Below are 11338 nucleotides of genomic sequence, written 5' to 3'. Positions count from 1 at the left end.
ATGTCTGTTCTATACTGTCCCATTTCTGTTCTTTACTGTCTCATGTCTGTTCTATACTGTCCCATGTCTGTTTCTATACTGTCTCATGTCTGTTCTATACTGTCCCATGTCTGGTCTGTTCTTTACTGTCCCTTGTCTGTTCTTTACTGTCCCATGTCTGTTCTATACTGTCTCATGTCTGTTCTATACTGTCCCATGTCTGGTCTGTTCTATACTGTCTCATGTCTGTTCTATACTGTCCCATGTCTTCTATACTGTCTCATGTCTGTTCTATACTGTCTCATGTCTGTTCTATACTGTCCCATGTCTGTCTGTTCTATACTGTCTCATGTCTGTTCTATACTGTCTCATATCTGTTCTTTACTGTCCCATGTCTGTTCTGTTCTTTACTGTCTCATGTCTGTTCTATACTGTCCCATGTCTGTTCTATACTGTCCCATATCTGTTCTTTACTCTCCCCTGTCTGTTCTATACTGTCCCATATCTGTTCTATACTGTCCCATGTCTGTTCTATACTGTCCCATGTCTGTTCTATACTGTCCCATGTCTGTTCTATACTGTCCCATGTCTGTTCTATACTGTCCCATGTCTGTTCTGTTCTGTTATACTGTCTCATGTCTGTTCTGTCCCATCTGTACTGTCCCATGTCTGTTCTATACTGTCATGTCTGTTCTATACTGTCTGTCTGTTCTATACTGTCCCATGTCTGTTCTATACTGTCCCATGTCTGTTCTACTGTACTGTCCCATGTCTGTTCTGTTCTTTACTGTCCCATGTCTGTTCTATACTGTCCCATGTCTGTTCTATACTGTCCCATGTCTGTTCTATACTGTCCCATGTCTGTTCTGTTCTTTACTGTCTCATGTCTGTTCTATTACTGTCCCATGTCTGTTCTGTTCTATACTGTCCCATGTCTGTTCCATACTGTCTCATGTCTGTTCTATACTGTCTCATGTCCCATTGTCTGTTCTACTGTTCACTGTCTCATGTCTGTTCTATACTGTCCCATGTCTGTTCTATACTGTCTCATGTCTGTTCTATACTGTCCCATGTCTGGTCTGTTCTTTACTGTCCCATGTCTGTTCTTTACTGTCCCATGTCTGTTCTATACTGTCTCATGTCTGTTCTATACTGTCCCATGTCTGTCTGTTCTATACTGTCCATGTCTGTTCTACTGTCTACTGTCCCATGTCTGTTCTATACTGTCTCATGTCTGTTCTATACTGTCTCATGTCTGTTCTATACTGTCCCTGTCTGTTCTATACTGTCTCATGTCTGTTCTATACTGTCCCATGTTCTGTTCTTTACTGTACTGTCTGTGTCTGTTCTACTGTCTCATGTCTGTACTGTCTCATGTCTGTTCTATACTGTCTCATGTCTGTTCTTTACTGTCCCATGTCTGTTCTGTTCTATACTGTCTCATGTCTGTTCTATACTGTCCCATGTCTGTTCTATACTGTCCCATATCTGTTCTTTACTCTCCCCTGTCTGTTCTATACTGTCCCATATCTGTTCTATACTGTCCCATGTCTGTTCTATACTGTCCCATGTCTTCTATACTGTCCCATCTGTACTGTCCCATGTCTGTTCTATACTGTCCCATGTCTGTTCTATATGTCTGTTCTGTCTGGTCTATACTGTCCCATATCTGTTCTATACTGTCCCATGTCTGTCTATGTCTGTCTGTTCTATACTGTCCCATGTCTGTTCTATACTGTCCCATATCTGTTCTATACTGTCCCATGTCTGTTCTATACTGTCCCATGTCTGTTCTATACTGTCCCATGTCTGTTCTATACTGTCTGTTCTATACTGTCCCATATCTGTTCTATACTGTCTGTTCTATACTGTCATGTCTGTTCTATACTGTCTGTTCTATACTGTCCCATGTCTGTTCTATACTGTCCCATGTCTGTCTATACTGTCCCATGTCTGTTCTATACTGTCCCATGTCTGTTCTATACTGTGTCTGTTCTATACTGTCCCATGTTCTATCTGTTCTGTTCTTACTGTCCCATGTCTGTCTGTTCTTTACTGTCCCATGTCTGTTCTATACTGTCATGTCTGTTCTATACTGTCCCATGTCTGTTCTATACTGTCCCATGTCTGTTCTATACTGTCCCATGTCTGTCTATACTGTTCTGTTCTGTTATACTGTCTCATGTCTGTTCTATACTGTCCCATGTCTGTTCTATACTGTCCCATATCTGTTCTTTACTGTCCCCTGTCTGGTCTGTTCTATACTGTCCCATGTCTGTTCTATACTGTCTCATGTCTGTTCTATACTGTCTGTTCATGTCCCATGTCTGTTCTTACTGTCTCATGTCTGTTCTATACTGTCCCATGTCTGTTCTATACTGTCCCATATCTGTTCTTTACTGTCCCCTGTCTGTTCTATACTGTCTCATGTCTGTTCTTTACTGTCTCATGTCTGTTCTGTCCCATGTCTGTTCTGTTCTTTATACTGTCTAATGTCTGTTCTATACTGTCTCATGTCTGTTCTATACTGTCCCATACTGTCCCTGTCTGTTCTACTGTCTCATGTCTGTCTGTCCATGTCTGGTCTGTTCTATACTGTCCCATGTCTGTTCTATACTGTCTCATGTCTGTTCTATACTGTCCCATGTCTGTTCTATACTGTCCCATGTCTGTTCTATACTGTCTCATGTCTGTTCTTTACTGTCTCATGTCTGTTCTATACTGTCCCATGTCTGTTCTTACTGTCTCATGTCTGTTCTTTACTGTCCCATGTCTGTTCTTCTATACTGTCATGTCTGTTCTATACTGTCTCATGTCTGTTCTATACTGTCTCATGTCTGTTCTATACTGTCTCATGTCTGTTCTATACTGTCCCATGTCTGTTCTGTTCTATGTTCTTTACTGTCCCATGTCTGTTCTATACTGTCCCACTATACTGTCATGTCTGTCTGTTCTATACTGTCTAATTCTGTTCTATACTGTCTCATGTCTGTTATATACTGTCCCATGTCTGTTCTGTTCTATACTGTCTCATGTCTGTTCTATACTGTCTCATGTCTGTTCTATACTGTCTCATGTCTGTTCTATACTGTCTCATGTCTGTTCTATACTGTCCCATTTCTGTTCTTTACTGTCCCATGTCTGTTCTATACTGTCCCATGTCTGTTCTATACTGTCTCATGTCTGTTCTTTACTGTCCCCTGTCTGTTCTATACTGTCTCATGTCTGTTCTTTACTTTACTATCCCATGTCTGTTCTTTACTGTCCCATGTCTGTTCTATACTGTCCCATGTCTGTTCTGTTCTATACTGTCTCATGTCTGTTCTATACTGTCCCATTTCTGTTCTATACTGTCCCATGTCAGTTCTGTTCTATACTGTCTCATGTCTGTTCTATACTGTCTCATGTCTGTTCTATACTGTCTCATGTCTGTTCTGTTCTATACTGTCTCATGTCTGTTCTATACTGTCCCATGTCTGTTCTATACTGTCTCATTTGTTTACTTTATTGTCATGTCTGTTCTTTGTTTCTGTTCTTTCAAATACTGTCCCATGGTTCTGTTCTATACTGTCTCATGTCTGTTCTATACTGTCCCATGTCTGGTCTGTTCTATACTGTCTCATGTCTGTTCATCCCATTTCTGTTCTATACATCAGTTCTCTCTGTTCTATACTGTCTCATGTCTGTTCTGTTCTATACTGTCTCATGTCTGTTCTGTTCTATACTGTCCCATGTCTGTTCTACTGTCCCATGTCCTCTATACTGTTCTATACTGTTCTCCCTTGTCTGTTCTATACTGTCCCATGTCTGTTCTGTTCTATACTGTCCCATGTCTGTTCTGTTCTATACTGTCTCATGTCTGTTCTATACTGTCTCATGTCTGTTCTATACTGTCTCATGTCTGTTCTGTTCTATACTGTCCCATGTCTGTTCTGTTCTATACTGTCCCATGTCTGTTCTGTTCTATACTGTCCCATGTCTGTTCTGTTCTATACTGTCTCATGTCTGTTCTATACTGTCTCATGTCTGTTCTGTTCTATACTGTCCCATGTCTGTTCTGTTCTATAACTATTGAACAATGTTTCATCCCATTCTGTTCTTTCATGTTTGTCTTTTGTTGTTATTGTCATTTTGTTTTGTTCTTTCAAAATGATGGAGGGAAGGTGAGAAGGCATTGACATTCTCTCACTTCGTCTTTGTCTCTCCCTCCCTCTCTTTCTGCATTTCTCCCTTTCTCCCTGTCTCTCCCCTCTCCCACTCTTTCTATCTCTCTCCCTCCCTCTCTATCTCTCCCTTCCTCTCTCCCTCTCTCCCCCCTCCTTCTCTCCCTCTCTATCTCTCCCCTTCTCTTTCCCTCTCCCCCCTCCCCTCTCTCCCCTCTTCCCCCTCTCTCTCTCTTCCCCTCTCGCTCTCCCCCTCTCTCTCTCTTCCCCCTCTCCCCCCCCTCTCTCCCCCTCTCGCTCTCTCTCTAGGGGGATACCATACGCCATGCTATCAGTCAGACGGTCGGATACAATGATGGGCTACGGCATCCCATGTACAGTCCTCACAGTCTAAATGTAAGTGTACAGTAAATCATGATCATGACAATGTCCGCAAATATGTCATATCGTCGCGACGACGATGACGACATTGGTGATAATGACTCCTGAAATCATTTTCATGTTAAAATCCCATTCACCCAGGGTTAGAAAATCCTTGGACCCAAATAGTCTTTTCTAGAGTTGTATGTTGCACACGTCGTCTACCCTCCACCACCCTTCCTCTGTATTTGAATGCAGTTAGTTAAGGGTGGGGTGATCGGGGGGCAGGATTGTAAAATAAGACCTGCGGGGTAATCTCTGTTGGCCAGGGCTCCCAAAAACCCCTTTTCAGTGAGCCGCCAGTGTGATCAAAACCGTAAGAGCAAATATACGACAGGCGAGATTAAGGACGGCCCATGTGATGACAAAGATAAATGTATGGCTTCATATTAACACCCGTATCCACACCCCAGCCATTTAAATGAGAAAGAGCAAGCGAGCTTCATTCCATTTATGAAATGCATTTTATAATACCCCCACAGCCATATGAAACGGGGGCTTTTTACTGGTGTATCTGTGTTTTCATTTAACTACTTTGAAATGCTTCTGAGAGCGAATTTGCAGTCCATCTTCTTATCACGGTAATGAAATATGAAACTGGAATTGCCTGCAGCCTTGTACAGATGCGACTATGGTCTTTCCTGATGAGCTCTGATAAGACCCTTCTTCTTCCTGCACCAGACAATCTGAGCTACCGTGGTAAAGATACAGTTATTGGTGGAGGATGAGCCGCCACGACAGAGAGAGAGAGGGAGAGAGAGAGAGAGAGAGAGAGAGAGGAGAGAGAGGAGAGGAGAGGGAGAGGAGGGAGAGAGGAGAGAGGAGAGAGGAGAGAGGAGAGAGAGAGAGAGAGAGAGAGAGAGAGAGAGAGAGAGAGAGAGAGAGAGAGAGAGAGAGAGAGAGAGCGGCGTACTGACTCTTCCTTTCGCTCGACACAGAGAAACATTTGCATTTGCTGTCTGCTCTCTAGCAATGAAAGGGGAAGTAGGCTACGGACTGGTTTTCTCCATTACACCGTTTCCCGTCTGGTAAAAATGGAGCCTCAATGTCTTATGCTTCTTCTCAAGATTAGAACAGGTTTCTTTTCTGTTTTAGAGGTGTTTGTTTTCATTGTGTAATGTTACATAAAATACATACATACACAGCTGGTATGTTCATGATGTATTTTCTGGGGAAGAACAATCAAATTCACCTCTCAGAGAGAGAGAGAACCACTACCTGAAATGTCTTCTTCTTCCATTGGACAACCAAATTCAGCTCTCAGAGAGAGAGAGAACCACTACCTGACATGTCTTCTTCTTCCATTGGACAACCAAATTCACCTCTCAGAGAGAGAGAGAGAACCACTACCTGAAATGTCTTCTTCTTCCATTGGACAACCAAATTCAGCTCTCAGAGAGAGAGAGAGAACCACTACCTGAAATGTCTTCTTCTTCCATTGGACAACCAAATTCACCTCTCAGAGAGAGAGAGAACCACTACCTGACATGTCTTCTTCTTCCATTGGACAATCAAATTCAGCTCTCAGAGAGAGAGAGAGAGAGAACCACTACCTGAAATGTCTTCTTCTTCCATTGGACAATCAAATTCAGCTCTCAGAGAGAGAGAGAGAGAACCACTACCTGAAATGTCTTCTTCTTCCATTGGACAATCAAATTCAGCTCTCAGAGAGAGAGAGAACCACTACCTGAAATGTCTTCTTCTTCCATTGGACAACCAAATTCAGCTCTCAGAGAGAGAGAGAACCACTACCTGAAATGTCTTCTTCTTCCATTGGACAACCAAATTCAGCTCTCAGAGAGAGAGAGAACCACTACCTGAAATGTCTTCTTCTTCCATTGGACAACCAAATTCAGCTCTCAGAGAGAGAGAGAACCACAACCTGAAATGTCTACTTCTTCCATTGGACAACCAAATTCACCTCTCAGAGAGAGAGAGAGAGAACCACAACCTGAAATGTCTACTTCTTCCATTGGACAACCAAATTCAGCTCTCAGAGAGAGAGAGAACCACTACCTGAAATGTCTTCTTCTTCCATTGGACAACCAAATTCAGCTCTCAGAGAGAGAGAGAGAACCACTACCTGAAATGTCTACTTCTTCCATTGGACAACCAAATTCAGCTCTCAGAGAGAGAGAGAACCACTACCTGAAATGTCTTCTTCTTCCATTGGACAACCAAATTCAGCTCTCAGAGAGAGAGAGAACCACTACCTGAAATGTCTACTTCTTCCATTGGACAACCAAATTCACCTCTCAGAGAGAGAGAGAGAGAACCACTACCTGAAATGTCTTCTTCTTCCATTGGACAACCAAATTCAGCTCTCAGAGAGAGAGAGAGAGAACCACTACCTGAAATGTCTACTTCTTCCATTGGACAACCAAATTCAGCTCTCAGAGAGAGAGAGAACCACTACCTGAAATGTCTTCTTCTTCCATTGGACAATCAAATTCAGCTCTCAGAGAGAGAGAGAGAACCACTACCTGAAATGTCTTCTTCTTCCATTGGACAACCAAATTCAGCTCTCAGAGAGAGAGAGAGAACCACTACCTGAAATGTCTACTTCTTCCATTGGACAACCAAATTCAGCTCTCAGAGAGAGAGAGAACCACTACCTGAAATGTCTTCTTCTTCCATTGGACAACCAAATTCAGCTCTCAGAGAGAGAGAGAACCACTACCTGAAATGTCTTCTTCTTCCATTGGACAACCAAATTCACCTCTCAGAGAGAGAGAGAGAACCACTACCTGAAATGTCTTCTTCTTCCATTGGACAACCAAATTCAGCTCTCAGAGAGAGAGAGAGAACCACTACCTGAAATGTCTTCTTCTTCCATTGGACAACCAAATTCAGCTCTCAGAGAGAGAGAACCACTACCTGAAATGTCTTCTTCTTCCATTGGACAACCAAATTCAGCTCTCAGAGAGAGAGAGAGAGAACCACTACCTGAAATGTCTTCTTCTTCCATTGGACAACCAAATTCAGCTCTCAGAGAGAGAGAGAACCAGTACCTGAAATGTCTTCTTCTTCCATTGGACAATCAAATTCAGCTCTCAGAGAGAGAGAGAGAGAACCACTACCTGAAATGTCTTCTTCTTCCATTGGACAAGATCAAAACTGACACCGCAACAAAACACACAAACGTGTGAAAAAACACAAAAACACAAAGCCGCGTTGTTAGGAGCACTCCCACAACAAGGTGTCGTTTTTTGGGTTTTCCGGAGTACCCTTTCTTGCTCCAGGCGGTGTAGGCGATGTGCCAACCTCGAGCAGCTTCAAAGTGTAGCGTTTTGCACTCACAATTCCTTATTTAGGTCATGGCTCTCAGTCCATCACAGGGGAAGTGAGGGGAGCATGGCGGGTTGTGTTTGGCTGTATCACATAACTCACAGCTACGTTGTTTAGAGCTCAGGGAAGTCATCAGGATGGATTGGACAGGGAAGAGGACAGCAGACTGCATATGAATGGTATGTCTAAGGACAGCCAGGGTCAGCTGCTCTGTCAAGATAGAGTGTTGATGCTTAACAAAACCTACTATGAGTTATACAGATATAGTACAATATGTTGATCATGCAAAATATATTTTTATGTACTATATATTTCTATATTATTTTCAATATATTGAAAACATGTTAACTTTTTCTAATTTATGCAAGGACAATGTTTCAATCTTGTCACGCCCTGGTCTTAGTATTTTGTGTTTTCTTTATTATTTTGGTCAGGTCTGGGTGTGACATGTGTTATTTATGTGGTGTGTTTTGTCTTGGGGTTTTTGTAGGTTATGGGATTGTGGTATAGTGGGGTTATCTAGAATAGTCTATGGTTGTCTGAAGTGGTTCTCAATCAGAGGCAGGTGTTTATCGTTGTCTCTGATTGGGAACCATATTTAGGCAGCCATATTCTTTGATTGTTCTTGTCTCTGTGTTTATTTTGCACCAGTTTAGGCTGGTTAGGTTTTCACATTTATTGTTTGTATTGTTGGTGTTGTTCGTGTTTATATTTTTATTAAACATGAATCGAAATAACCACGCTGCATTTTGGTCCGATCCCTGCTACACCTCCTCTTCAGAGGAGAAAGAAAACCTTAACAAATCTGTGATTTAAAAAAAAAAAAAAAGTATTTTTTTAAACATTTTTAAAATCAAATGCTAGGCCAAAACCCTATTCTAACCCTGACTCGACGAGAAGGAAAATCCTCCTCCCGTCACTTCCTTTCAGTGTTTCCCCTTAAAGTTGTTACCCGCGGTGGTGTCCCCTCCCGTCTTCATAACTGACACTAGAATTTGCAGCGACAACCACTAAAGCAATCCGATAAGACATTGATTTCACCACTCGCCTCCAATGACCAGGACGCGGGGCAAATTTGTCAGCAAGAGACCCTGTCTGGGGATGTCAGTGCAATGGGGCTTACCCCCGCCGGCAGACACCATGTCGGATCTCTCTCTCTCTCTCTGTTTGTTTCCTAGCCCGGCCATGTGTGCTTTATTGTGGGTATACACTCAATCTGACTGCTGAAAGAGGGAAGCAAGGGGCCTCTTCCAAACCAGATTGTGACAACAAGCTTTATACTATTGGATGTTCATTTGGATATTGAGTTTCATTAAATTATAAACGTAATCCACCTTGTACTATGATTGTCAGTTGTGGCTCGGTTGCTTGAAGACCCACTCAAATCAGCCTCCCCAGTTGTAACTTTACCTGTTTTTCAAGAAGTAACCCTTGTACTCTCTCTCTCTCTGTGTGTGTGTCTCTCTCTCTCTGTGTGTCTCTCTCTCTCGCTCTCTCTGTTTCTCTCTCTCTGTCACTCTGTCACTCTGTGTTTCTGTCTCCCTCTCTCTCTCTGTTTCTGTCTCTCTCTCTCTCACTCTGTGTTTCTGTCTCTCTCTCTCTCTCTCTCTGTTTCTGTCTGTTTCTGTCTCTCTCTCTCTGTCGCTCTCTCTCGCGCTCTTTCTCGGTCTCTCGCTCTCTCTCTCTGTTTCTGTCTCTCTGTCTTTGTCTTTCTCTGTCTTGCTCTCTCTGTTTCTGTGTCTGTCTCTCTGTATCTCTGTCTGTCTCTCTGTTTCTATCTCAATGTCTCTCTTTCTCCATCATGTAGGGTAACGGGGGATGGCACGGTGCACCTACTCCCTCCTCAGTGACGTCCCCAAACGAAGGGCCAGGCAGTGTGCACTCTGATACCTCAAACTGACCACCTCACTGATCGTCTCTTTTCCTCCTAATATGCTACCGTGCCCTCGACCAATGTGACTGAACCAAACAGAGGCCAAACAGAACCAATCACCTCCCTCGACTGAGTCTAACCCCTCCCCCCTTCACTCCAGACAATGTCGGCCATTTTGTAAAATCCCATCCAATAACCTTCACAGTCAAGACTGATATGATTGGATACAGCTTTTAGCAACATTTTTCTGAATATAAATATATATTAACTGACAGACTGACGAGTTGGGGTTCTGAATGGGAAGTCTAGAGAAGATAACAGTAGATTTATTCAAGTAAAAACTGAAGACCGTGCATCTCTCTCAACCCTCCAGATCTACTCTTATGGCCCCTTTTTGTTCTCCATTTGGCCAACTAAGACTGAAGGCAACATACATGTGGTCCAATGGATTTTCTTCTGCCAGTATCCCTATACAACTGTTGTGGGGACAGCGGAATCCTTCGAAGTTGCAGGTGCCCAACTGACGGAAGGTTAGCTTGCTGCAATGCTTCAGTGGACTTAGGATGGCTGCACCTCTAGTGAGGCTCTTTTGTTTTTCTGATACTAACATCCCGGATTGAACATTGTTTTGGGGATTGACACGATGAAGGACATTTAAAAACGGCAGCTTTTTGTTGTTGTCATGCTCTTATTCTCCAACATGAGTCCTCTTGCTGAACATGAATTTCTACACCTTTTATTGGACACTGTGCATTCTGTTTTCGAATGGATATAATTCAGTCGTTTGCTAGTATTCACTCCGATACTGTCCCAAATTCATATTTGTATGATCATGTGATCACCATATCTATACAAATAACATGTACTAATAGTAATACCAGTTGAGGAGTTCCCCGAGAATTGTGTGTCAAAACAGAGCTGTAAATGATTTACCTCGTGAAAATGACGACGGCACCATTTCAAACAGATTTTTAGTAACTTGAAAGAGTGCTACCTCTTCTTAACTTCATCACTAGCATTACTAGCATCTGACTATTCTAAATCCCCATTTTACGTTTGTTTTACGTGTCTTGTAATTAATTATCACTTGTACTTTTTGATCTTGTTGGGGGATTGCTACATTATTGCAACTTTACTAAATGCCAGATTAACGCTTAGCAGTAGTGTTTAGTTAAATAACAAAAGGTACATTTGAGCCATTCAACCAAACCAGGAGGCCGCCGCTACGGTACTAGCTTCCCAAAGAGCTAAGTCACGTGATCTGTCATTTTATGGGAGTGTATTAATTGAACATGATCCATAAATGTCAGTGGTGGAATTTACTAGAAGCCTGTATGGATGTGAAAGGTGACGTATCCCCCCCCAACCCCCATTTCCACTTGTGGGAATACAGGCTGTGGGGGTACAAAGACACATGTACGGTCATACACACCTCACAGTATTCCCACAAGGGGAAATAAGCCACTTTTTATTTGTTTTACATGTCAGAAACATGTATGTTCACCACCAAACAGTGAAACTGTTGTAAATACCCGAAGAACATTTTGAATGTTGCTGATTTTGTTACTTATCCTCTTTAAATATATGAATGAAAAGACATAGAGGTCTCAGTTCC

At 42.5% G+C, this 11338-nt stretch overlaps 1 pseudogene; it reads left to right on the top strand.

The window, feature by feature from the left end:
• Positions 1–10830, top strand: part of LOC118381766 (pre-B-cell leukemia transcription factor 3-like) — a 153432-nt pseudogene extending 142602 nt beyond the window's left edge.
• Positions 10831–11338: the final 508 nt, after the last annotated feature.

This window comes from Oncorhynchus keta, chromosome 9 (genome assembly GCF_023373465.1).
Source record: "Oncorhynchus keta strain PuntledgeMale-10-30-2019 chromosome 9, Oket_V2, whole genome shotgun sequence".
Taxonomy (NCBI): domain Eukaryota; kingdom Metazoa; phylum Chordata; class Actinopteri; order Salmoniformes; family Salmonidae; genus Oncorhynchus; species Oncorhynchus keta.
The sequence above is the reverse complement of the archived record's forward strand: the minus strand, read 5'-3'. Positions and strand labels throughout refer to the sequence as shown.